Here is a 26822-nt window from a genome sequence, read left to right as displayed (position 1 = left end):
TTTTAAGCAAACATATTAAAAGATATTACACAATTAATTGCCATCCTTACGAAGGCTTCTAAGGTAAGCATGGGTCATCAACATTCTGGGCACTCAGAAGAAGAGACACATGCAGGGGAGGATTTTATGGGCCAGCTGAGGAGAGATGCACTTGACTTCTGTTCACATTCCATTGAGTCACTCATATGGCTGTAACCAAATGCAAGTGGAGCAGGGAAATGTTACCCAGCAGGGTCTCAGGGAGGAGGAGTAAGTTTGGGGTGAGACTCTGTGAAGGCACTGCAACAACTAAATTCATTGAAAGATTTCTGTGGTCAAGGCATACAGTTTGTACAGATGTGCCTGTTTTGGGAATGTAACTATTTTGCTGAAGCATGAAAAAAACTTCTGAAAAATATATATAGAATAAGATTTAAAATCTTAATCTACCACTATGTTTATCTAGCATAAATGAATTCACTGGACTTGCATAAACGATGTGGACTAATAATTGACTAAACAGAAATTATACATTCTAGACTTTAGAATTTAAAGAGATGGTTCCCAGTGTGGCACCAGAAATCTGGAAGATTCAGGGCCTCTTACCCTCTTTCGGTAATTGAGGTCAGGTGAACACCTGGAACAATGGCAGCACTGTGGATGCTTAATCATCCGTGTACTAATGAACCAAGGAAGAACACTCAGTGAAATGGCAATTAATTGTGTAATATCTTTTAATATGTTTGCCTAAAATAAATGTGCCAATATCATAAAGACTGATGGAGCATATGATGATGAATTCATCTCAAATGACATGGGAAATTAGAATGCACAGAAAACATACTGAGTAGCAAAGAAAGTGATTTTCAAAGTGAATGCTAAAGTTCTTAAAATGGAAACTGTAAAACTTAATTGGCAGACTCTTTGAGAATCAAATTAACTTAAATAATGTACATAGATAAACTTTGTTCATTGTAGAGTGCTATGGAAATAGAAAGAATCCTTATTGCCATTTTAAGTACATTCTAAATTTTTCTTTTTGATCCCCTGCAAACCTAAACAGTATATTATGGATGTCCAAAAATGTATTTATTTGCAAACACTTTTTGGAACTCAGGAGCTTTTCTTTCTGAGATAAACCTCTGAAAATGTTAATTTTCAATGGTAAATATTATTTGATGTGTGTTTGCTTTATACCTCACTTTCCAAGGAAGTAGCTAATGTTTAAGAATAGCCTAAATTAAGCTCAAGAGCCATATTTACAGTTGAGGTAAACACACACACACACACACACACACACACACACACACACTGTACTTCAAATTGATTCTTCTTTCCTCTTTAAAAAGTCTCATCAAAGTAAGAGATTCTGCTTTGTACATTATTCCGGTTTTCATTTTAACTTGTATATATGTTCTACTAGATAAAAGTAAGGAATCTTCAAGTGTTTTTATTACTACAGCCTGGAAGAATGCTCAAAATTATAAAAATGGGCAAGAATACGACATCTTAAATAATAAATCATCAGATACCCAAAGCAGCAAATGTGTTCTAAGAAGCGTCTTACTAATTTCAAGATTGTTACTAAGAATTGTATTTATATAGAAGCTAACACTATGCTATAGAAAGAAATTTTAGTCATTTGTTTCAAACACTGGTTATTGATCTGGTTAAGGTGATATTATGTGGTCAGTACAGCTTACAGCTGACTGTCAGTGCCTGACCCTTTTCCTTTCTAACTGATTTTACCTAAAGCTTCAAATTCTCATCTATAAAATGCAGATTTTAACTAGTAGCAATTTTTTAAGCATTCGATGCTAGAACGTTTTTTGAACTAGACTAACACTATTCTGATAATTCCATATTATTATTATTATTATTATTTTTTGAGACGGAGTTTCACTCTTGTTACCCAGGCTGGAGTGCAATGGTGCGATCTCGGCTCACCACAACCTCCGCCTCCTGGGTTCAGGCAATTCTCCTGCCTCAGCCTCCTGACTAGCTGGGATTACAGGCACGCGCCAACATGCCCAGCTAATTTTTGTATTTTTAGTAGAGATGGGGTTTCACCATGTTGACCCAGGATGGTCTCGATCTCTTGCCCTCGTGATCCACCCGCCTCGGCCTCCCAAAGTGCTGGGATTACAGGCTTGAGCCACTGCGCCCGGGCAATTCCATATTATTTTTTATGAAGCTTCTATATATTTAAAAGTCTATTTGGAATATAGTTTAGAAAATACTGCAACTTTTTATATGAATATAAACAGGGATTGAAGAAAATATTTTTGGCACAAAAATGAGTGACACAAAATATTATAAAACAAAATTCTTTTTGTTTTACATAAAGACCATCTTTGAGGTCAAGGAGGTAATGGGAAAGCCATTAAATAACAAATGCCACCAAATAACACAAAGTGTCTAGATAACAGTATTCGTAATAAAGGACAAAATGAGTAGTTCAGAGAACAAGTGCTGTAAGAATAGTGAGAAATCAATGACGGCTTCTCTAGCTGGGGGAGGCTGCTTGGAACAAGTGTTCGTATTGGCTTTGACACACCAATATAGCTTGCTTCAGTACAAAGAAGAGGAGCAGCAAAAGCATTTCATATGCAATGCTCAAAAAAAGAAAAAAAGTCTACATGTCAGAATTATGAGTTATTTTTAAGATAAGTAAAAGACCCCTCTGCAGTAAAGCAATGAGAAGATACAATATAATATGTAAATTGGGACACACTTGAATGCCAGACAGAGCAAGGTAAGCTTCATTTCTTAAAGAAATGTGGATTTGCACTTCTGCTACCAGAGAAATGGAGTAGACATATTTTTCCTGATTCTTCCCATTAAGTTAAACTAACACCCTGGAAAATTTATATATAGGTCAAACAGAAGACTCTCAAAGGTGGAGAGAAAAAGGCAGACAAGCTAGGGACCTGAAGACCCAAGGAAAAGCTTGGGAATGAGTTCCATTTTTTTTGTTTTGTTTTGTTTTTTTCTCCTCATATATCCCAGGCTTGAAGCCACGGAAGCTGTCAACCTAGAAGTACCAATGGACACTGAATAAACAACAAACAAGTCTCCAACAAAGGCCTGTTCTCTCTAGCCAAAAATTTAAGTCAGTCTTGGGAAGAATAGCAAGACAGAAAACTTTTAGACAATAACAGCCCTATTCCAGCCAACCACCACCATCACCACAACAAAAAAATCTTGTGGCTCCGCCCCACCCATGGCAAAGCCAAGTGGGGAAGCCGAGCCTGCCACTCATGCCTGACTGTGAAAAGCACTCACCCTTCTTTCCAGGGTAATGTTTGGGAAAGCTGAGTAAGGAGTTGGTAGTTTCATTCCCACTGAGTGGTGAGGAGTCCACCTTGCTGTTAGCAGAGGCCGCATGACTTTGTTAGTGTTGGTAGTTGTGGTGTTGTTATTAGCAGAGGACATCTAGGGGGCCGTACAAGGCACTCATATCCACCCCCATCAGTGAGTTACCAGCAGACACCAGTTTGGAGTTGGAACTCCCAACCTTCCCTAGTAGTTGAGGACAGACTCTCTGCTCCAACCTGAGAGTCAACAGAGGCCAAGTAAGAGCCTGGAGTCCTGGGCATTTATTCTAAAGAAATGAAACTTATATCCACCCAGAAACTTACACAACACAAAAAATATGTGAAGTCGTTTTAATTGCAATTACCAGTAACTTGAAACAACCCAGATGTCCTTCAAAGAGTGAATGGTTAAGCAAACTGTGGTACCTCTATTTCTTGGGAAATTACTCAGTAATAAAAACAAAAAAAAAATTGATAATGCAACAACCTAGATGACTCTTCAGAGGTTTTTGCTGAGTTAAAAAACCAATCCCAAAAGGTTGTATCTTGCAATTCCATTTCTATATTATTCCTTAAATGAAAAACTACAGTAATGTAAAACAAAGTGGTGACTGCCAGGGGTTAAGGAGAGGGTGACGGTAAGAGAAGAATGTGTGCAGCTGTAAAAGTGCGACATGAGGGGTCCTCGTAGTACTGAAACTATTCAGCATCTTGATTATACCAGCATCAGCATTTTACTTGTAATTTTGTGTTGTTTGATTTTTTTGGCATTGCTATAGTTTTTCCATTGGTAGATATTGGATGAAGGGCCCATGAGATATTTCTGTATTATTTCTTCCAATTGCATGTGAATCTAAAATCTCAAAATTAAAATTTTAATTAAAAAATGGAGCTAATGTGGTGTTTGTTCTATTTTTCAAAAAGTATCAATGTAGAAATTGATTAGAAGAACCTGGAGGAGGACCAAATAGGAGACCAAAACTAAATTATCAGCCATTAGTCCCTTTCCTCTTAGGAAAACCAGCTCATTACAAGTATTTAAATACTTATTTCATTAATCGTAGTATTTCATAAGAACAATTGGCTGGTGTTGGTAATATAGATTTGTAGAGCTACCACATCCCAAGGTATTACCCTCCTTTACCAAAAGAGCTCAATCCCACCCCAGGATGAGATTTCCTGCTACGTAGAGCACTAAGACCAGTGAAACGGAGCAAGGATTACAACACTCACATCACATTTAGCTCAGTTCGTAGCATTTCCAGCAGCAGGAACAGAAACAGAAAACAAATTATGAGCGTGATTTTACCATAAACATGTTTTTAACCAACAGGAAGCACTTATATTCATGCCACACACTGAACAACAGATTTTTTTTAACATGATAGTCTTGATCTAATGTCAGAATACTTATTCCAAGATTGTTAATGTTGGCCTAATTATGTGTGAATTAAAGGAAGACAGGATGAAATATGTGAGAGAGACTTCTGATATTTCAGATGCACAGTGTATTTCAGATATAATTGATATTTATATAATTCACACAGATAAAATTTATAGTTGAAAAACAGAGCCAGCTGGTTTGTTCCTTGCCAACATCTATAATATCATTGGATAACACATGTCATGGTCACGAAAGTGTGCAAAATGTCATATGATACTTTGACAACAGGCTAAGAACATAAGAAAATTACTCATGTATGCATACGGTTCATACAGTTTTCAATTGTACTTGATAGCATCAAGTGGAACATTTATCATCAAATGTAGGACATGCATCTTTTCATCTTTGGTATTCAAAGGGGTCCTCAAAAAGATCAAGTAGAAAATATAGAAAAAAAATGAAAATGAAATATATTATCCACAGCCCTAATAAGAAAAACAACACTGAACTCCTCCGTGCTACCCTCTCCGGTCACTTTCCAAATGCACATATTTTTTGCTTTGTTTTTAAAATATACTTATGACCATTCTCTTCAGACAAGGTTGTATCATTCATATATATGTGTAACATATTGTGATAGACCCAGTTTCATCATTTTTTGCCCATCTTCACCTTACTTTTCTGTAGTAAGGAGTGACCTTGTTCCCTAATTCTGATTCCTCAGATGTGAGAAGAAGGCAGCTGCAGGGTATAGGAAATCCATAGCTAATTTTTCTGATGAATGATGTTATTAGTAACTGTGATTTTCTGATATTGTGTATTGAATTTGGAAGATCGTTATAATTTAACAAACAGCTATTTTTCAAATCATCAGTGTATGGTATTACAAAATAAATCATGGGAGAAAATTTTCTGAAAGTGCAAGATAGGACAGTGAATTTTCATTTATCAGAATACAAAAAGTTATTGATAAGGTTTCGGATTCCATGGAGTAGCTAACTTTTAATAAAATATAATTTATTGATTTTTGGTGTAGTATCAAAAATAATATCCACAGTTATCTGAAAGGACCATTAAAATACTCCTCCCCTTTTCCAACTATATTTGTGAGAAGCCAAATTTTCTTTATATACTTCAACAAAAACAGTACATTAAAACAGATTGAATGCAGAAGTACTTATGATAATCCAGTCAATATCTATTAAGCAAGGCACTAAAGACAGTTAAGAAACAAAAAGCAATGCTGCTCTTCTCAGATATTTTGTTTGGAAACATGTTAATTTTCCTAAAACATGATATTTATGTTAATCAGATAGGTTTGTTGTTATTATTTTAAAATAAAGAAATATTCGAGAATTTTATCAGTTTTAGTTTCTAACACTCTATATGTCATTAATTTAAAAAAAAATGGAGGTCACAGTGTAGATATAGCCCAAAGCCAATGCCAATCACCTGGAACTACATAGCCAACACGTAGGTCATCCTGATTCCCCCCAACACTAGCTGTAAGCGTCAATGAAACACAAAATTATAGACATAAGCTTTATGTCCTTGTCAACACAAATCACTGAAATTAAACAATCAGGTACAAACGATCAGCTTAAACAGCTCTAGCTGCCTTAACAAAATGATGATATATAACAGCCAGTCATAGAAAAGGTCAAATACTTCCTCCTTTATGTTTTATAAACTATGTTGTAACTGCTCTGAGTGGGGATTCTGACCACCAGTTCTCCTGGTTTGTGAATTATTCTTTGGGATGCACAATAAACTTTTAAGATTTTTCTAACTTCTTGTGGTTTTATATTTGACACTATGCCTATATCCTACATAAGCAAAAGTCTTTGAGGTCCACAATAATGTTTTTTAATATACTTTATTTTTTACTACAATTTTAGGTTCACAGCAAAATTGAGTGGGAGGTACAGAAATGTTCCATATATTTCCTGTCCTTAGACATGTATAGCCTTCCCATTGTCAACATCCCCAACAGAGTGGTAAATTGTTCAGCTGATGAACCTACACGGACACATCATTATCACCCAGAGTCAGTTTACATTGGGCTTCGCTCTTGGTGGTGTACGTTCTATGAGTTTATAATTACATCTATTCACCATTACAGTAGCATCCAGAACAGTTTCATTGCCCTAAAAAGCCTTTGTGCTCTGCCTAGTCATCCCCCTCTCCTCCCTAACCGCTGACAACCTCTGATCTTTTTACTGCCGCCATAATTTTGTCTTTTCCAGAATGGCGTATGGTTGAAATCATACAGTGGGTAGCCTTTTCAGATTAGCTTCTTTCCCTTAGTAGTATGCATTTAACATTCCTCTATGTCTTTTCATAGCCTTTTATAGCTTATTTCTTTTAGCTCTTTATAGCTTACTTCTTTTAGCTCTGAATAATATTCTATCATCTGGATAAAATATTTAGGCAAACAAAAATTACTGCTCTGGCTAATGTGGGGTGGGTTGTTGAGGGGATTAGCTAAAGCATAGTTATCTGGGTCACCCCGGAGTTCAGGTGAAAATAGCACCAGCATTATTAGGAGGAGGAGGAGAAAAATTAAACCTAAAGTTTCTTTGGTTATACGATAGGGGTGGGAGGTAGTTTTGTCGGGGTCTGATGAAACCCCTGAAGAGTCATCAGATCCTGTTTCATGTAGGAATAAAAGGTGAACAGCTGCTAGGGCTGTAATGATGAAGGGTAAGATGAAATGGAAAGCGAAGAATTGTGGAAGGGTAGCCTTGGCAACTGAGAACCCACCTCAGATTCATTGCACAAGGTCGGTTCCAATACATGGGATGGCTGATAGTAGATTTGTAATTACCGTAGCGCCTCAGAATGATATCTGGCCGCATAGGAGCATGTAGCCTATGAATGCTGTTGCCAGAGTTGTGATTAGGAAAATAATGCTGATATTTCAGGTTTCTAAAAATGTAAATGATCCATCGTATAAGCCTCAGCCAACATGTAAGAAGAGGCAGATGAAAAGTATTGAAGCACCATTAGCATGAAAATAGTGAACCATTCAGCTGTAGTTTACATCTCGGCTGATATGAGCGACTGAAGAGAAGGCAGTTGAGGTGTCTAATGTGTAGTGTGTGACCAAAAACAGTTCTGTAATGATTCGGAGGGTTAGGCAGGCACCAAGAAGTGAGCTGAAGTTTCTCCATATAGAAATGTTAGATGGTGTGGGAAGATCAACAAAGGAGGAATTAATAATTTTTATTAGTGGGTGTGTTGAAGATTTTTCATGTCATTAGTTATGGTGATAGTCCATGTGGGAATAATGGCATATACTGTATTTTTATTAAGTATCTTTTTGGCTTTAGGGTTCGTAGGTTTCTCTTTGAAACTTTCTCCTATTTAGGGAGGTCTAGGGCTAATTGTCAGTGGTGCTGTGGGTTGTGGTATTGTGTTGAATTTTGGTAGGGTTTTCATGGGGTTGATAGTCTTTTTGATTTATTTGGGTGGTATGATGGTTCATTTTGGCTAAACTATGGCAATGACTACTGAGGAGTATCCTGAAACATGAGGGTCAAACGTCTGAGGAGCTTTATTATTAGGACTATTAATGGAGTTAATGCTGGTTTGGTGAATAGTTGAGCACGATGGAGTGGGGATCACGATTGTTTTTAATAGCATAGAGAGTTGGATGATTTTTGAGAGTGAGGAAACAGGATTGTTTCATGAAGATTCTTTGTGTGGCTGCCTTGTACAGTTATGGATGCTGATTAGTGGTAGTTGCTGGCTGATCATTATTTGTTAGTATTTATGTTGTGATTGAAATTACTTGGGATAATAGATTAGATAATTGGGAGTAGTGTTAGAAGGGATGGAATAAAAAAAGAGGCCAAGTGCTGTGGCTCATGCCTGTAATCCCAGCACTTTGGGAAGCTGAGGCAGGCAGATCACGAGGTCAGGAGATCGAGACCATCCTGGCCAACACTGAGGGACTATGTTAAGGAAAAAAACTTCTCTTCCTGGGTCCATGAGGGGTGTAGTTTCAAAGGCAGGAGTTTCTCAGTGCCATGCCTCCAACCATGGCGCCATCCGGGAACCTACAGTTCTTTATCTGACTTTCCCATGTGCGGGCTAGGTAGCAAAATCCAGGTGAGCTTCTTGGTTCAAAAAGCTCTGGGAGGAGGGGGCTCTGTTGTGGACAAGTAGCTAATCTGGTATCAGAGTCAAAGATCAATCACTCCAGTGGAAGTTTGAAAGAACTCCTCTCATTGGACAAGAACATGAATGGGGTGGGAATAATTTCGATGCTCCTTACCTATATGGATATCCCCTCTGGATTCCCCATCCGCGAGAGCATGGGAGCTCTCTCTCTCTTTCTCTCTCTCTCTGCCTAACGCATTGCTTCTTTGTTAAACTCTTTGGGTCCACAATATTTATTCAAACGGTAAGCTAACAGCACTTCCGGGGCCCCTTCCCCTATTCTTGCAGTAAGAGTGGTCAAGGAGCTGGGCACATCAGATCGGGAAACTGGGAGCAGAGCATTTTGGCGATGCCCCACTCCCTCCGCCCCTCACATCTTTGGCAAGTCAGCCAGGAAGAGACGTCAGACTTCAGAGTGGTAAGTGGCATTGGACCCCTTTCACTTGTAATCTGCCTTTTTGCTTCTTTTAAGTTTTGTTAAGGAGGAAGTGGGAGGTCAGGCCTGCGTGGGGCTGCGTGCAGCAGTGGCTTGGCTGGGCGGTAGGCGCAGCTGCCTATGCAAGCCAGCCTAGCCTCTCAAACTCACAGTGGTGGCACAGTGGTGCTGGGCCGGGTGGCGGGAATGAAAGCTGCTTGTGCAAGCCACGCCAGCCTTTCAGACCCTAACTTCCTGGGTCCAGATTTCCATGAGGGAAACTTCTTCCTGGCTCTTTCCTCTAAGGCATTTTCTACACATAAGGCTTTTGGGGTGGCAGTCAGGGACCTAGGCCTGCAGTGCTCTCAGGCTTATACCTATGAGGACCCCCTGCAGTATAAATGCACAGGGCCACTTCCCTTAGTTCACAGTGCTAAGTTATGTCCTGACAGAGCCAGGATCTATCAGTGGGTACTGGAGGCTATAAGACATTTTGTTTTTGTCACCCACATTTTCCCAATCCAGATGAATGGTGTCAGAATTTAATGATGTATGATTTGTCTTGCCTAGGATTGGCTGTCCGTATGATAGAACTTCTCCATCAAGAATACCATAGTCAGACCAAGTCCAATGCTCAAATCGTTTATTACAGGCTCCACAACCCTAGGGCATGTTCCTGTGATAGAAAGTGGGGTGGGGGAGGAGGCCTGGGTCCCGAGGGCATTGTTCCGGCCCTGGCCATGTGGCCAGCCATTACCTTCTTTAAGATTGTTGTGCTGGGCCGGGCGCGGTGGCTCAAGCCTGTAATCCCAGCACTTTGGGAGGCTGAGGCGGGTGGATCACGAGGTCAAGAGATCGAGACCATCCTGGTCAACATGGTGAAACCCCGTCTCTATTAAAAATACAAAAAATTAGCTGGGCATGGTGGCGCGTGCCTGTAATCCCAGCTACTCAGGAGGCTGAGGCAGGAGAATTGCCTGAACCCAGGAGACGGAGGTTGCGGTGAGCCGAGATCGCGCCATTGCACTCCAGCCTGAGTAACAAGAGCAAAACTCCGTCTAAAAAAAAAAAAAAAAAAGATTAAAAAAAGAGTAAAAAGATTGTTGTGCTTAGAGGCCCCTCTCCAGGAATTTATCCTCCTAGGGCAGCTTTATGGTCAGGCCTATGGTTTTTTGTTTTGTTTTGTTTTGTTTTTTGAGACAGAGTTTCACTCTTGTTACCCAGGCTGGAGTGCAATGGCGCGATCTCGGCTCACCACAACCTCCGCCTCCCGGGTTCAGGCAATTCTCCTGCCTCAGCCTCCTGAGTAGCTGGGATTACAGGCACGCGCCACCATGCCCAGCTAATTTTTTGTAGTTTTAGTAGAGACGGGGTTTCACCATGTTGACCAGGATGGTCTCGATCTCTTGACCTCGTGATCCACCCGCCTCGGCCTCCCAAAGTGCTGGGATTACAGGCTTGAGCCACCGCGCCCGGCCTGGTCAGGCCTATGTTAATTGAACTCTTGCTAGGGAATGTTGGCACCCATCGCCCAAGCCTCACTGGCCTAGTTCTTCAGGGATGCGCTAGTACAGGGCCACTAAGTCCAGCAGTCCCCATGTCCTTAAGGTGGCCATAAGGACATTTAGACAGTGAGGGTATGTCCATAACAGTGGTAAGCGTGATTAAACCCAGCACATGGGGGGCCCAGAAGATGATCACACATCTAGGATACAAGGAAATTACAAGGTGTTGTAACTGGGGGATGCTCCAGGGCTTGCAGTTGCAAGGAATAACCAGGGATGAAGGCATCCCTGTGTTCAATTTCAGATGAGTGCTACTCTTCCTAAGGCAAAATCACCCTTAAAATGTATCTTGGATAACTGGGACCAATTTGACCCATGGTCTTTGAAGAAGAAGCAGCTCATTTTTCTCTGCCACACAGCGTGGCCGCAATACCCTCTGCCAAGTGGAGAAGCCTGGCCTCCTAAGGGAAGTATAAATTATAATACCCTTTACAATTTGACCTGTTCTGTAAGAGGGAAGGTAAATGGATTGAGGTCCCCTATGTGCAAGTTTTCATTCCTCTAAGGGATCATCCTCAGCTATGTAAGGCTTGTAACCTGTACCCTACTGTCCCCTCCTCAGGACTACCCCCATATTTTGGACTCCCTGTGGCCCCTCCCTCCACTGATGCTGACATGGTCTTCTCAGCTCCTACAACCCAAGAGGAGTTAGGGAAGGCCAAGGCACCTCAGGCTACTAGGATGCCCCAACTCTGCCCCCTACAGGCAGTAGGAGGAGAATTTGGCTCAACCAAGGCCTATCTTGGGAAGGACCATTTTCGGTTATTCTGCCTACCCCAACAGCAATTAAGGCGATGGAACTGACTCGTGGATTCATTACACTCAGCTGAAGCCTTGGACACCTCCTGAAGAAAATAATAGGCCTTCCACTCCACAGCCTGAAGTTCCAGGAGATGATCCTTTGTGCACCTGTGAGCTGTTGGAGGATCTACGTTTGCTCTTCCAAGGAGAGCCCCAGGAAAGTACCTACTCATAAGTCTAATCTGCATCCTGGCATTAACAGGATTATCACTCTTAACTTTACTATCTGTGACCAGACTCTATGCAGTTGCCCCTATGGATTGGCCTAATAGCTCTCCTCCTCCCCTTCCTAGTGCCCTCCCCCCATGACAATTTATACCAGCTCTCAGGTGCAGAGCCTTCTCTTGCCAGGCCCATGCCATACTCAAGCCCCAGTTATTCCTTTCACGGGTTGTGGGTGGGGGGAAGAATAGGAGGACTTGGTACTGGCATTGGAAGAGTTACTCAGTTTTACTATGAGCTATCTCAGGAATTAAATAATAACATGGGAAAGGTTGCTCATTCTCTCTGCAGAAGCAGCTTAACTCTTTAGCTGCCTCAGCTCTTCAATAGAAGGGCCCTGAATCGCTAACAGCAGAGAGAGAGAAGGAACCTACCTCTTTTTAGGAGAAAAATGCTGCTACCTTGTAAACAAATTGGGTATTCTCTTAAACAAAGTTAAAGAACTCAGGGATCAATCAAATGCAGGGCTAAAGACCTTCAAGAAACAGGATCATGGAGCTTGTTTAACAACTGGCTGTCCTGGCTCTACCCTCTTCTAGGCCCATTTAAAACCATTCTATTATTGCTGGTCTTTGGGCCTCACCATTAACCTTCTTGTCAAATTCATTTCTTCTAGAATTAAAGCCATAAGGCCACAAATGGTCCTGCAAATGGAACCCCGGACGTCCTTGGCTCATAAGTTCTATCGTGGATCTCTGGATCAACCTGCATCCGTAGAAGACTCCCCTCTGGAGGAAACCTCAACTGCAGGGCCCCTTCTATGCCCCAATTCAGCAGGAATTAGTTAAAGAGCAATAGATGCCCGTGTCCCAACAGCAGTTGGACTTTCCCTTTCAGAGTGGGGACTGAGGGACTGTGTTAAGGAAAAAAATTTCTCTTCCTGGGTCCATGAGGGGTGTGATTTCAAAGGCAAGAGTTTCCCAGTGCCACGCCTCCATCCACGCCCCAACTGGAAACCTAGAGTTCTTCGTCTGACTTTCCCACCTGGGAGCTAGGTAGAAAAATCCAGGTGAGCTTATTTGTTCAAAAAGCCCAAAAACCTCTGGGAGGAGGGGGCTTTGTTGCAGCCAAGTAGCCAATCTGGTATCAGAGTCAAAGATTAATCATTCCAGTGGAAGTTTGAATGGACCCTTCTCATTGGACAAGAATATGAATGGGACGGGAATAACTTCAGGGTTAAAACCCCCAGGCTCCTTACCTATATGGATATCTGCTCCAGATTCCCCTCCCATGGCAGCATGGGGGCTCTCTCTCTGTCTCTCTCTCTTTCTCTCTCTCTCTCTCTGCCTAATAAATCACTTCTTTGCTAAATTCTTTGGGTCCACAGTATTTATTCAAACACTAAGCTCACTGTGCCTCTGGGGCCCCTTGCCCCCTTCTTGGGGTAAGAGAGGTCAAGGGCCTGGGCACATCAGATGGGGGAGCTGAAAGTGTTTTCAGGACGCCTCTGCTCCCCAGCCCCCCACCCGTTACAACATGGTGAAATCCCATCTCTACTAAAATACAAAAAATTAGCCAGGTGTGGTGGTGTGTACCTGTAGTCCCAGCTATGTGGGAGGCTGAGGCAGGGGAAATAGTTTGAACCTGGGAGGCAGAGGACGAAGTGAGCTGAGGTCATTCACCTGCACTCCAGCCTGGCAACAGAGCAAGACTCTGTCTCAAAAAAAAAGAGAGAGAGAGAAAGTAGAGTTTAATTAGGCCTTTCAGGCTGGGCGCGGTGGCTCATGCCTGTAATCCCAGCACTTTGGGAGGCCGAGGCAGGTGGATCACAAGGTCAAGAGATCGAGACCATCCTGGTCAACATGGTGAAACCCCATCTCTACTAAAACTACAAAAAATTAGCTGGGCATGGTGGCGCGTGCCTGTAGTCCCAGCTACTCAGGAGGCTGAGGCAGGAGAATTGCCTGAACCCAGGAGGCGGAGGTTGCAGTGAGCCGAGATTGCGCCATTGCACTCCAGCCTGGGTAACAAGAGCGAAACTCCGTCTCAAAACAAACAAACAAACAAACAAAAACAAAAAACAACAACAACAAAAAAATTAGGCCTTTCTGAGTAGACACGATGATGGAGGCTGACATTTGGGTTTATGTAATGGTCTTTGGTATAGACTTTTCTAGTCAAATTAGGCCTCGTAGAACTGAAGCCAGATTTTGGCTTGTGAATAGGCCTGAGTGGGGGTTGTACGGTGAATTGTGGCTGAATAAAATCCTAATACACTGGAGAAGCTGAATGTCTGTAATGGGTACTTTGGATTAAGGTTATTAGTTATGAGATTAAATTCCATTGCTAGCGAGAAGCCTCAGATGGTCAGGCCTCGGGCTGTGAGCTCCAGGTGGAGTGGAATTGTTGTTTGTGGGGATGAAGCAGGAATAATACTGTTGGTGACGAGGAATCCAGAAAAGATGCTGCCGATTGTTAGGCACTTAACTGAGTTAATTAGGAAGGGGTTAAATTCATTAATAGTAACCAGAGTCATGAAATGAGGTTGTCCTATTAGTGTGAAGAAAATAATATGGGTACCGTAGACGGCTGTCAAGGAGGTGGCAATAAGAGTAATAGAAAGGGCTCAGGCGTTGGTGTATGATGTGTTTGCGGTTTCAATGATGAAGTCTTTAGAGGAAAAGCCTGTGAGGGAAGGCATGCCTGTAAGTGCAAGGCTACCAATGATAAGGGAGGAGGAAGTGAGGGGGAAAGTCTTAAATAGTCCTCCTGTTTTCCAGATGTCTTGCTCATCACTGAGGCTAGGATGAAGGCCCTGAACATATACATAAATATAGCTTTAAAAAAGGCAAGGATGCAGGTGTGAAGGAATGCTAGATGTGGCTGATTAATGCCAATTGTGACTATTTTAATGCCTAGTTGTCTTGAGGTGGAGAAGGGTATGATTTCTTTGATATCCTTTTGTGTTAGAGCACAGATTGCTGCGAATAAGGTAGTGATAGCCCCAGATACAATGTAAAGGTTTGGATTGATAGGTTATATTCTACTGAAAGGTAGAAGCAGATGAGCAGGAAGACTCCTGCTACAACTATAGTGCTGGAGCGGTGCAGTGCTGAGAGTGGGGTTGGACCTTGCATGGCAGATGGAAGTCAAGGATGGAGGCCGAATTCAGCGGACTTTCCTGCTGCTGCTAAGAGGAGGCTAATTAATGTAAGGGAGTTGGGGGTGGGGTCAAGAATAAATGTTTGTTGAAATTCTCATGTGTTGGGGGCAAGAGGAACGATGCTGTAACTACGATGAAGCCGACATCGCCGATGTGGTTGTCCAGGACTGCTTGGAGGGCTGCTGTACCAGCATCTGCTCAGTCATACCATCAGCTGATGCGTAAGAAAAACATGATTCCCACACCTTCTCATCTGATAAAGAGCTGTGTTAAGAAATGCTGAGTGTATACTTGCTGAAAAATGCAGAGTGTATGATAAAATTATATTGTTTGCTAAGAAGAATGATAGGAAGGAAAACCTAGCTGTCCGCCCCCCTCCCCCAAGTGGAAAGCTTCTTGGGGCATTCTGAAGTAGCAAAACAGTATATGTATATCATACCGTGGTTAAAACAATTCTTTAAGCACAGGATATGTGACCCTGCCACCATGGCTCCCTCGTGGAGAATACTTCCTAGTTTGTCCTTGATCAGTGGTAAGCAGGCACCAGCTGCCTACCTAGTTTATCTTGGTTCTATGAGAAAACATAGAACATGTTTGTTGATAATAATCCCCTGTTAACAGGGAATAAACACGTAGGTCAGAATCTGCTCCAGGCCCTCAGCCTGGAATGCTGTCAGCCCCTGAGGCTCTCAACTCGGAAGGCTTTTGGCTGCCCCTGACCCCCGCATAGACCCACTTGGCTGCTCTATCTGGGTGTCTGTTTCTTTTTTTTTTTTTTTTTTTTTTTTTGAGATGGAGTTTCGCTCTTGTTACCCAGGCTGGAGTGCAATGGCGCGATCTCGGCTCACCGCAACCTCCACCTCCTGGGTTCAGGCAATTCTCCTGCCTCAGCCTCCTGGGTAGCTGGGATTACAGGCACGCGCCACCATGCCCAGCCAATTTTTTTTGTATTTTTAGTAGAGACGGGGTTTCACCATGTTGACCAGGATGGTCTCGATCTCTTGACCTCGTGATCCACCCGCCTCGGCCTCCCAAAGTGCTGGGATTACAGGCTTGAGCCACCGCGCCCGGCCGGGTGTCTGTTTCTTAATGCCTTCAGTGCCACCTGGGTTGGGGTCTCTACGGCCGAGCTGGTCTTGGCAGAGCTGAAAGAGGTTGTTAGCAGTAACCAGAATTAATATTGTGATGAGGAAAATAAGTATTTGAAAAACTAATGTTAGGGTCTGAATTTATATATCATATTGAGAATTCTATAATATATCAGGCAACAAATAGTGCTACTGGGGTAAATATCGCGGAGAAGTAGTCTAGTTTGAAGCTTAGTGATTGAGAGTCTGGATCATCATTCAATGTCAGTTTGAGATAATGGTTTCTTGGTCTGTGCTTATAAACATTGTTGTAGGGATGAGGCTAATGATGATGGTGCATGGGATAGATTTTTATTTTTTGAGACAGAGTCTTGCTCTGTTGCCAGGTGCCAGGCTGGAGTGCAGTGGCATGATCTCGGCTCATTGCAACCTCTGCCTCATGGGTCCAAACAATTCTCTTGCCTCAGCCTCCTGAGTAGCTGGGACTATAGGCGCGTGCCACCACACCCAGCTAATTTTTGCATTTTAGTAGAGACGGATTTTCACCATGTTGGCCAGGATGGTCTCGATCTCTTGACCTGATGATCTGCCCACCTTGGCTTCCCAAAGTGCTGGGATTACAGGCATGAGCCACGGCACCCAGCCCGCAAGAGATGTTTTTACGTAATTTGGGTGTGAGCCTTTTTTGCAGGGATTGGCTAAGGTAACAATAATCGGTAGATTAGGGGAATTAGGGCTGTTAGAGCAGTGGAAGAATACATGTCTGTTACTTTTATTTGGAGTTGCACCACTGTTTTCGGTTCCTAAGACCAAAGGATAACTCTACTTTTTAAAAGTTGCGAAAGCCATGTTGTTAGTCATGGAGGCGTGAGTTAGCAGTTCTTACATTCTCGGTAGGTAAGAAGTTGCAGACTTCCATTGTTAGATCTACAATCTAATGTTTTGGTTAACCTATAGCCAAGCATGCAAACCCCATAATAATTTTAGGGTTCAATGATAATAGGAAGCTGGGCGCTAGATGTATAAGCATTAACGTCTTTTCTCATGTAAAGGAAGGTTTAATACCGTTAATATAATATGCAAGTGTCCCTCCTTGTGTCATGATTAGCATGTACAGGGAGTAAAGAGCTGTAATGAGTATATTAAGTCCTATAAGCATAATAGTGATATTTGATCAGGAGAATAAGGCCATAGTCAGAAAGAATTTTCCTAATAGATTAATGGTAGGGAGTAAGGCAAGGTTAGTAAGATTTGCTAGAAGTCATCAAGAGGCTATTAGTGGGAGCGTATCACTTACCTGAAGGCCTCAGGTAAGTAATATGGTTTGACTATGGACTATCTTGTAGTTGGAATTTGCTAGGCAGAATAGTAAGGATGAAGTAGTCCATGAGCAATTATAAGGGTGACCACACCTGTAAAGCTTCAAGGCGTCTGAACGAGAATAGCCGTAATAACAAGTGCTATGTGGCTTATGGAGGAATAGGCAATAAGTGATTTTAGATCGGTTTGTTGTAGACAAATAGAGCTTGTCATGACTATCCCTCATAGGTATATAGTATGAGGAAGGGGTAGCCTACATGTTCTGTTAGGAGACTGAGGATACGAGTAAGCCGTGTTATGCCATAACCGCCCATCTATAGGAATACTGTTGGAAGTCACTTTGAGCCGGCAATAGGGGCTTCTACATGGGTTTCGGGGAGTCACAGGTGAAGTCCGTCTGGAGGTATCTTTACTAGAAAAGCCATGATACATGCTAGGCATATTAGATTATTGGATTAGGAGGTTAATGGCGCTTTGGTAGTAAGTATTATTACTGGCACTTTAGTGAATCTGGGGTATTTTGAGTATAAACAAGTGCTACAAGTAAAGGAAGGAATCCCAAGTGTGTAAAATAAGTATGAACTTGCATTGAGGCATTCTGATTGGTTGCCTCCGTGAGTGATGATAATTAGGGTAGGAACAATGTGGCTTCAAAGAGGATATAAAATATAATTAAGTATGCAGCGGTGAATGCTGGTTTAAAAAGTCTGCAGGGAAATCAGTATAGAAATATAGAGGTCTTTTCATGGGGGTGATTCATTGGACAGGTGGTATTGGCTTGCTAGAATTATAAAAGACAGTAGTCGGGCTGTTAAGATTAGAAGGGGTGATGTCAGTGGGTCAGAAGAGAAGATTAGTGAGAAGCTGGATGGGTTATTTAACTGGTTAAAAAATAGAAGGCCGATGAGTAGGCTGTGGATAGCCATGCTGATTCAGATTATAGAATTTTTAGAGAATCGTGTCATTGGTAACAGTATAATTGTTGGAATAATAATTTTTAACCTTGAAGTAGACTAAGATTTTGTATGTAACCTAGGCCATAATGTACCGGAGATTGAAACGAGTAAGGCAAGGCCCACTGTGGCTTCTAGAGTGGTAGAATGCCCAGAAGAAACCAGCAAAAAAGAATACTTCTGCGTTAATGTATAGAATTATTCCATATCGAAGGCCTTTTTGGATGATTGATGTGTGGTAGCCTTGAAAGGTACTTTCTCGGATAACGTCATCACTGACATATAGTTGGTGTTAGTAGGCCTAGGGTTAGAAGAGTGATAGAGTTAAAGTGAAATCACATGGCCAGGCCCGAAGTTATTAGGAGAGCTCCTGTTAGAGGTCAGGGGCTGGGGCTGACTCTACGGTAGGCATGTGTTTGGTAGGTCATTATGTGTTGTCATACAGGTAAAGGCCTACTAGTAGGGCAAAGACGTGGGCCTGAATAAGGGCTACGGTGAATTTGAGGATGGTCAGTGGGATTAGAGTAATGAGACCACTTAAAGCCATGGGAAGACCGATAGTTGATAGCACTAGTGTGGTTCCTCTGATTAAATGCATTAGTACGTGTCCAGCTGTAATGCTGGCAATTAATTGCACAGCTAATGCCACTGGTTGAATGAATAGGCTAATAGTTTCAATGATCACTAGCATAGGGATAAGAGGTATAGGTGTGCCTTGTGGTAAAAAGTAAGCTAAGGAGGTCTTTGTCTTAAAGCAGAAGGCTATAATTACTGCACCTGCTCATAAGGGGATTGCTGTACCTAGATTTATTGATAATTGGGTAGTTGGTGTACATGAATGGGGTAGAAGCCTGAAGGAGATTGGTTGAGGCAATGAAGACAATTAGGGAGATCAGTATAAGGAATCAGATTTATCCTTTAATTTTATGGGTAATTATTATTTGTTTTAGTACAAGTTGAATTAGTCACTGTTAAATAGAAATCAATTTACTCATTAGATTACTGGAAGTTGAAAATAGTATGGTGGGAAATAAAATGATTAATACTACTGCAGGTAGGCCTAGAATTGTCAGGGTAGTAAAAGGGGTGAATGAGGTTTTCATTCATTTTAATTCTCAGGGGGCTTGATGATTTCACATCTTGATTATTTTTGGTATAGAGGATCTATAGTAAATGAATAATTTTAACTGAATAATGGAGAATAAAGTTATGATTATTGACAGGATGACAGCAGATCATGTGGAAGTATCTAGTTGAGGCATTCACTGCAGAGAATTGAAGACCCCCTCAACCTTTAACTTCAAAGGTTAATGCTGGATAGCTTTACAGTGATATGACAGTGCAAATGTGAATCAGGTTTTGAAGCATTCTAAGGGGGTTAATTCTAGGACAATAGGTGTAAAACTGTGGTTAGACCCACAAATTTTTGAGTGCTGTCCATATTAAAGGACTGGTCATGTAGCGGTTAAGGTAGTTTGATTTAAATGTCTGGAGATTGCTTCTGTTTTGAGGCCCAGTGAGGGGATAGTTCATGAGTGCAGGATGTCTTCAGATGAGATTAAGTTACAGATGGGGATCTCTATTGGGAGAATTGTTCGGTTATCAACTTTAAGGAGTCGAAGTTCTCCTGGCTTTAAGTCTACTGCTGGGACTATGTAAGAATTGAAGCCTAATTCCTCATAGTCTATATAGTCATAGCTTCAATACCATTCGTGGCCAATTGCTTTGACGGTAAGAGAAGGGTTGTTAATTTCATCCGTTATGTACAGAATACATAGAGATGAAGGCAATTGAAATTAAGAAAACGGCAAGTAAAATAGTTCACACAGTCTCAATTTCTTGGGCATCTATGATGATAGTATAAGTTAATTTTGTTGTGAGTATTAGGAAAAAAGTGTATAGTACCAGGGAACTAATTAGGAAAATAATTTTGAGTGTGGTCATGGAAAGTGAGTAGTTCTATAATACGGGATGTAACGTCTTGAAGGCCTAATTGAACTGGATGAGCCATTGAGACATACAGGATTTAACCTATAAATTCACTTTGACAAAGTTATGTAATAATTTTACTAATATCTTATTGAGAGGATCATAGGGGTTATGGGATTGCTTGAAACCAGTTTCTGGGGGTTTGATTCCTTTCTTTCTCTTTTAGGTTTTCACATAGGTTGGCTCTTTGAATAAGGTGGTAGACAGCCGTAAAGTCACTGTAAATTAGTAGATGATTGTTCATTTGTTAGTTCTTTTAGTTTTGAAGCAAAAGCTTTTCAGATCATAAAGATTACTAGTAAAGCTGCTGTTATTGAGATAAATGAGCCTACAGATGAGATAATATTTTGTGCAGTGTATGCATCAGGGTAATCGGAGTAACATCGAGGCATACCGGATAGGCTGAGGAAGTGCTGTGGAAAAACGATTAAGTTACCACCTATGAATGTAATGATGAAGTGGATTGTAGCATACATCTGATTAAGTGTATAACCTGAAAACAGGGGGAATCAGTGGACAAAACCTTCTGTAATGGCCAATACCGCTCCTATTGATAGGACATGGTGGAAATGGGCTACAACATAGTATGTGTCCTGTGAGACGATATCTAGTGATGAATTAGCTAGTATGATGCTGGTTAAGCCTCCTACTGTGAAAAGGAAAATGAATCCTAGGGCTCAGAATATTGCAGGAGATCATTTGATGTTACCTCCATGTAGTGTAGCTAATCAGCTGAAGACCTTGACATCAGAAGAATAGCAATAATTATGGTAGTGGTGGTAAAGCATGCTCGTGTGTTAATGTCTATTCCTACTGTAAGTATATGGTGGACCCATACGATAAATCCTAAGAAGCCAGTTGATATTATGGCTTATACTATGCCCATGTACCCAAATGGTTCCTTTTCTCCAGAATAATATGTTATGATGTGGAAGATTATCCCAAAGCCTGGTGGGATAGGGATATAGACTTCAGGATGACAAAAAAATCAAAATAAATGTTGGTGCAAGATAGAGTCACCCCTGCCAGCAGGGTCAGAAAAAATAGTGTTGAGGTTACGGTCAGTTAACAGTATAGTAACGCCGGCAGCTAGGGCTGGGAGGGGAAGGCGTAGAAGCGCTGCCATGGCGAGGACTGATCAGATGAAAAGGGGTGTCGATACTGGGATATGGCTGGGGGTTTATGTTAATAATAGTGGTAATAAAGTTAATGGCCCCTAAAATAGAAGAGACACCTGCCCAGTGGAGCAAGAAGATGGTCAGATCCACAGAGATTCCTGCATATGCTAGGTTTCCTGCTAAAGGAGGATAAACTGTCCAGCCTGTTCCAGCACCAGCTTCTACTATTGAGGACGCAAGTAGAAGTAGAAAAGATGGGGGCAGAAGTCAGAAGCTCGTATTATTTATCTGGGGGAATGCCATGTCGGGTGCACCAATTATCAGAGGGACTGGCTGTTGCCAAAACCACCCGTTATGATTGGTATTACCATAAAGAAGATGATAATGAATGCTTGGGCGGTAACAATAACATTATAAATCTAATCATCTCCTGGCAGAGTTCATGGCTGGACTAGTTCTGCTTGAGTTAGAAGGCTTAAGGCGGTGCCTGCTATCCCCACGCATGTGCAGTAGCAGGTATAGTGTTCCGATATCTTTGTGGTTAGCTGGGAACAATCAATGATTGATGAACCTTAGTGAGCCTCCCCAGCCTCCACCCAGGGTAAAATGGCTGAGTGAGATTAGACTATAAATAGGAAGGCAGAGGTCAAGTCCTCTTTTTACCAGATGTGAGGTGATTTCTCATGCTGAATTGCAAATTCAAAGGAGTAGCTTCAATCTTGCCTGGGCTTCTCCCACCTTTCCCCCAAGGGTGGGAGAAGTAGATTGAAGCCAGTTGATTAGGGTGTTTAGCTGTTAACTAAATTTTTGTGGGTTGAATTGCACCAATCTAGTAAGGGCTTAGCTTAATTAAAGTGGTTGATTTGCATTCAATTGATGCAGAATAGAGTCTTGCAGTCTTTGGGTCTGTTACAGGAATTAAATGTAATTTACTTACTAATGGCTTTGAAGACCCTCAGTCTTATTTAGCCTAAATTTCTAAGTTATAGTTAGTATTAATGGAGGATGGGTAAGAGGATGGTGGAAGAGATGAAAAGTGGGGGGAAGAGTAATATGGGTTTTGTGTTGTCAAATTGTCATTTTATTTTCTTATTGTTCAATGTGGGGAATAGTGTTACTGAAATGGAATAGTTTAGGCATATGTAAAAGTACAGGTCGAGTATGGTTAGAACAGCTATAATGGTTGGGGTAATAAGGCTATTGTTTTTTTGTAAATTCTTGAATGATGATCATTTAGGCAAGAACTCTGTTAATGGGGGTAAACCTCCTAAGGATAGTGGAATTAGCGGAATTATAGGTGTCAACCATGCTAATCTGTTTCAGGCATGAGATAGTGATAGTGTAGTGGTGTTTATACTCAGATTGAGTGCTAGAAATGTGGTTGTTGTTAAGATAACATAAATATTCAGGTTTAGGGTGGTAATGCTCCGGTTATAAATTAGCACTGCCATTGTACAACTTACGTGAGTGATTGAGGAGATGGCTAGGATTTTACACAGTTGTGTTTTGTTAAGTCCCCCTCAACCACCCATTATAACGAATAGGATTGTACAGATAAAATCCTAACTGTAGGATTAAGAGGATGGTCTCCCAATAGGAGGATGTTCATAGTTGTTGATAGGAAAAGTTGAAACATAATCAAGATAGGGTATAGTTTTTGTCATGTGAGGAGAAGTATGCCAGACATTAAAGAGACACCGTGAGTTCTGCTGGGACTCAGAAGTGAAAGGGAGTATCCCTAGTTTTATTACTAGGGCCACTATTATTATTAAGGATGAAAATAGATCGATAGTGTTTATTATTTTTCATTGTCCAGAAGACAGGTTATTGGAAAGGATACCTATCATGAGAATTATAGATGTGGTGTCTTGTGTAAGGAAATATTTGGTGGCTGCTTCTGTAGAGCAGGGATTTATTTTTTTAATTAAGATTGGGGTAAAGGCTAGTAGGTTTATTTCTAGGCCTGTTCAGATGAGAAATCAGTCTGAGCCTAGCATTGTGATAAGAGTCCCTGTGAAAATGGTTAGGGAAATAATAAATTGAGCTAAGGGATTAATTCATACGAGAAGGGTATAACCAACATTTTTGGGGTATGGGCCAGAAAGCTTATTTAGCTGACCTTACTCTAGGATGTGGTGTGATAGGTAGGATGGAGAATTCTGGATTCTCAGGGTAGGTTCAATTCCTATAGTTCTAGAAATAAGAGGACTTTAATGTCTATTGTTTATTCTACCAACATAATTCTTTTGTCAGATGTATTTCCTATGTTTGGGTGGAATGCTGGAAATTAGGACAGGCATTAAGATATATCATATGCAAAATGTTAGTGTAAGTGGCATTTTTCATAAAAGATGTATGAGGTGGTCATAGCGGAATTGAGGGTTTGCCATTTGAATTCATTAAAACAGAGTGATTAAAAGAAGGATCTTGGTAATGAAATTTGTGGTGAAGAGTTCTGGTGAATATACAGTGTATAGTGCTCCTCGGAAAATAGTAGCAGTTAGGGCATTTATCATGAGAATATTCATATATTCTGCTAAAAAGAAGAGGGCAAATGAGCCTGGGGCATATTCAATGTTGAAGTCTGAGACTAACTCTGATTCTCCTTCTGCTAGATCAAAAGGGACTCAGCTCGTTTCTGCTAGTGTGGAGATGAATCATATTACGGCTAGGGGCCACGATGGTGGGAACAGTCGGAGGAATTTTTGCATTGTGATGAGTGTGTGTAAGTAAAATGAACTGCTTCTCAGTAGAACTGATAGCAGGATAATGGCTAGGGTGACCTCATATGAAATTGTCTGGGCCACAGCTCGTAATGTGCTGATTAGCGCATATTTTCAATTAGATGCTCTTCCTGATCATAGAATAGACTGCTAGACTTGATGTGGCTAGTATAACTAGGAGGCCGATATTAAAATTAGAGGGTCTGGTATAAGAAGGGGAGTTCGTAAGAGGAGAGTGACGGAAAGGACTAGGGTTGGAGCAATCATAAAGGGCAATAGTAGATGTTGAGGGCCATACGGATTCTTTGGTGAAAAGTTTTATTGCATCAGAGAATGGTTGAAGCAGTCCGTAGGGACCTACAACGTTGGGTCCTTTGTGTAGTTGTATATAGCCTAAGATTTTTTGTTCAAGGAGTGTGAGGAACGCTATAGCGGTAAGAGAGGGGATAATGGGAGAAGGTTAATTATAGGCACATTGTTAACAAGAGGAGTTGAATCTCTGGTTATAGTTTTACGTTTTGTGAAATTGCCGGGCTCTGCCATCTTAACAAACCCTGTTCTTGGGTAGGGTGTGTGATGGTTTGTTAGACTGAGATAGCATCATTTATGGAGTGAGGATGCTTTATGAAATAGCCCTGTTTCTGTTGTCCTTTCATGCTAGGAGAAATGTTGAATAGAAACCGACCTGGATTACTCTGGTCTAAACTCAGATGACATAGGACCTTAATTGTTGGAAAAACAAACTCTTAATAGTGGCTACATCATTAGGATGTCCTGATCCAACATTAGATCATAAACCCTATTGTCGATATGAACTCTAGAATAGGATTGCACTGTTATCCCCAGGGTAGCTTACTCCATTGATCAAATTATTGGGTCAATGTGGGTTAACTCTCTTAGACTAGTGCAGTCTTAGTTTAGGTTGTTTGGAGATTGAATTATGTTCCAAGGTCACCCAAACCAAAATTTTTAATGCAGGGATAGTAGGCTAGCACCTGTAAGCTTGTTTGAGTTTTGATTTGCATTAATGAATTGAAGCTCCATAAGCTCTTCCCATCTTATTTGTGTTTATGCGCCTCTTCTCGGATAGGTCAATTTCACTGATTAAAAGTAAAAGACAGCTGAGCTCCTGTGTGGCCATTCATACAAGTCCCTATTTAGGGAACAAGTGATGATGTTACCTTTGCACGGTCAGGATATCATGGCTGTTGAGCATATGTCACTGGACAGGCAGTGCCTCCAATGCTGGTAATGCTAGAGGAGATGTTTCTGGTAAGCAGACGGGGTAAGATTTGCTGAGTTCCTCTTAATTTTGTAATCTTTCCTTAGAGCATGCATGTGTTGGGTTAACAATGTAAATAATAGAATGCCATAATCCTCAGCAAACTGACACAAGAACAGCAAATCAAACACCGCATGTTCTCAGTCATAGGTGGGTGTTGAACAATAAGAACACATGGACACAGAGAAGGGAGAATCACACACTGGGATCTGTTCGGGAGGGCCAAGGGAGGGACAGTGGGGGAGTGGGGAGGTCAAGGAGGGGTAACATGGGGAGAAATGCCAGATGTAGGTGATGGGGGGATGGAGGCAGCAAACCACATTGCCATGTGTGTACCTATGCAACAATTTGATCTGCACATGTACCCCAAAACCTAAAGTACAATGAAAAAAGTAAAAGAAAATTAGAAATATTTTTAAAAGAAAAAAAAAAAGAAATGTAAACAACTATATTTTTATGAAGATTATACTTCTGAGAAATGATAAAAGTCATTATCAGAAATGATAAATCATGGCTAGGGAAGGAGGTAATGATTGCTAATAGTTTTACTTGTTTGCAATAAAAAAATAATAATAGGATGCTTATTATATCATTTATGAATATTAGGCTGTTAAATGTCAATGGGTTATTTCGGTCTGATATAAGCTTATGCAATGGAGAATGTCTTCATGTTACTTATATTAACATTATTGCTTCTAGTAAGCAACAGACTAATCCAATGTGATGTTAAGGGTTTAGTAGAGTAAATAGAATTTAAGACAGTTAGATGTTGAGCTTAAATACTTTCTTAATTGGTGGCTGCTTTTGGGCCAACTATGGTGGTAATATTTTTTACTCTCTGTAAGAAGATCGTTTCCTAGGGTCTAAAGAGCTGTCCCTCTGTAGACTAACACTTAAACTTACAGGGAGATTAAGTAATTCTGTGGGTAAGTTTAAAGTTGAACTAAGATTCTGCCTTGGACAACCAGCTGTCACCAGGCTTGGTAGGCTTGTTACTGCTTCTCATGCGTCTTCCCACTATTTTGCCACATAGGTGAGTGTGCTCTTTCAGCTGTTGTTGGGTGGCTTGTCTGGTTTCAGGGGACTTGACTATATTTCTCTGCGTATAGTTATTTCTAGTTAATACATTATGCAGAAGGTATAAGGGCTTGTCTTTGCTCTTTAGTGCTTGGTATAGTTCTTTCATGTTTCCCTTACGGTATTATGTCTTTTCCACCAGGGTAAAAATTTCTATGGCCTATACTTTTGTCTCAGGTAAATGGTTTAAGATAGTTTAATAATATTTTTAGCGAGGTTTGGGGCTAGAGTTAGCTTAAAGTGATCAGGTTATGATAAAATCTTCCAAGTGTAAGCCAGATGCTTTGGGTTAAGCTACACTTTGGTTTGTCCAAGCGCACTT

General features: G+C 41.1%; 2 long non-coding RNA genes across 2 annotated transcripts; one reads left to right on the top strand and one right to left on the bottom strand.

The window, feature by feature from the left end:
• Positions 1–7020: 7020 nt before the first annotated feature.
• On the bottom strand, positions 7021–26447 carry LOC116530504. The gene is made up of 3 exons (XR_004260034.1): positions 26184–26447; positions 16404–16408; positions 7021–7034 (listed from the first exon to the last, which is right to left on the bottom strand). It is a non-coding gene; the product is annotated as an uncharacterized LOC116530504 (long non-coding RNA).
• LOC116530505 lies at positions 17123–26616 on the top strand. Its single transcript, XR_004260035.1, has 3 exons — positions 17123–17133; positions 22058–22063; positions 26533–26616. It is a non-coding gene; the product is annotated as an uncharacterized LOC116530505 (long non-coding RNA).
• The last annotated feature ends 206 nt before the right edge of the window (positions 26617–26822 follow it).

Source organism: Sapajus apella, unplaced genomic scaffold, assembly GCF_009761245.1.
Source record: "Sapajus apella isolate SASKATOON/1434 unplaced genomic scaffold, GSC_monkey_1.0 scaffold67, whole genome shotgun sequence".
Taxonomy (NCBI): domain Eukaryota; kingdom Metazoa; phylum Chordata; class Mammalia; order Primates; family Cebidae; genus Sapajus; species Sapajus apella.
The sequence above is the reverse complement of the archived record's forward strand: the minus strand, read 5'-3'. Positions and strand labels throughout refer to the sequence as shown.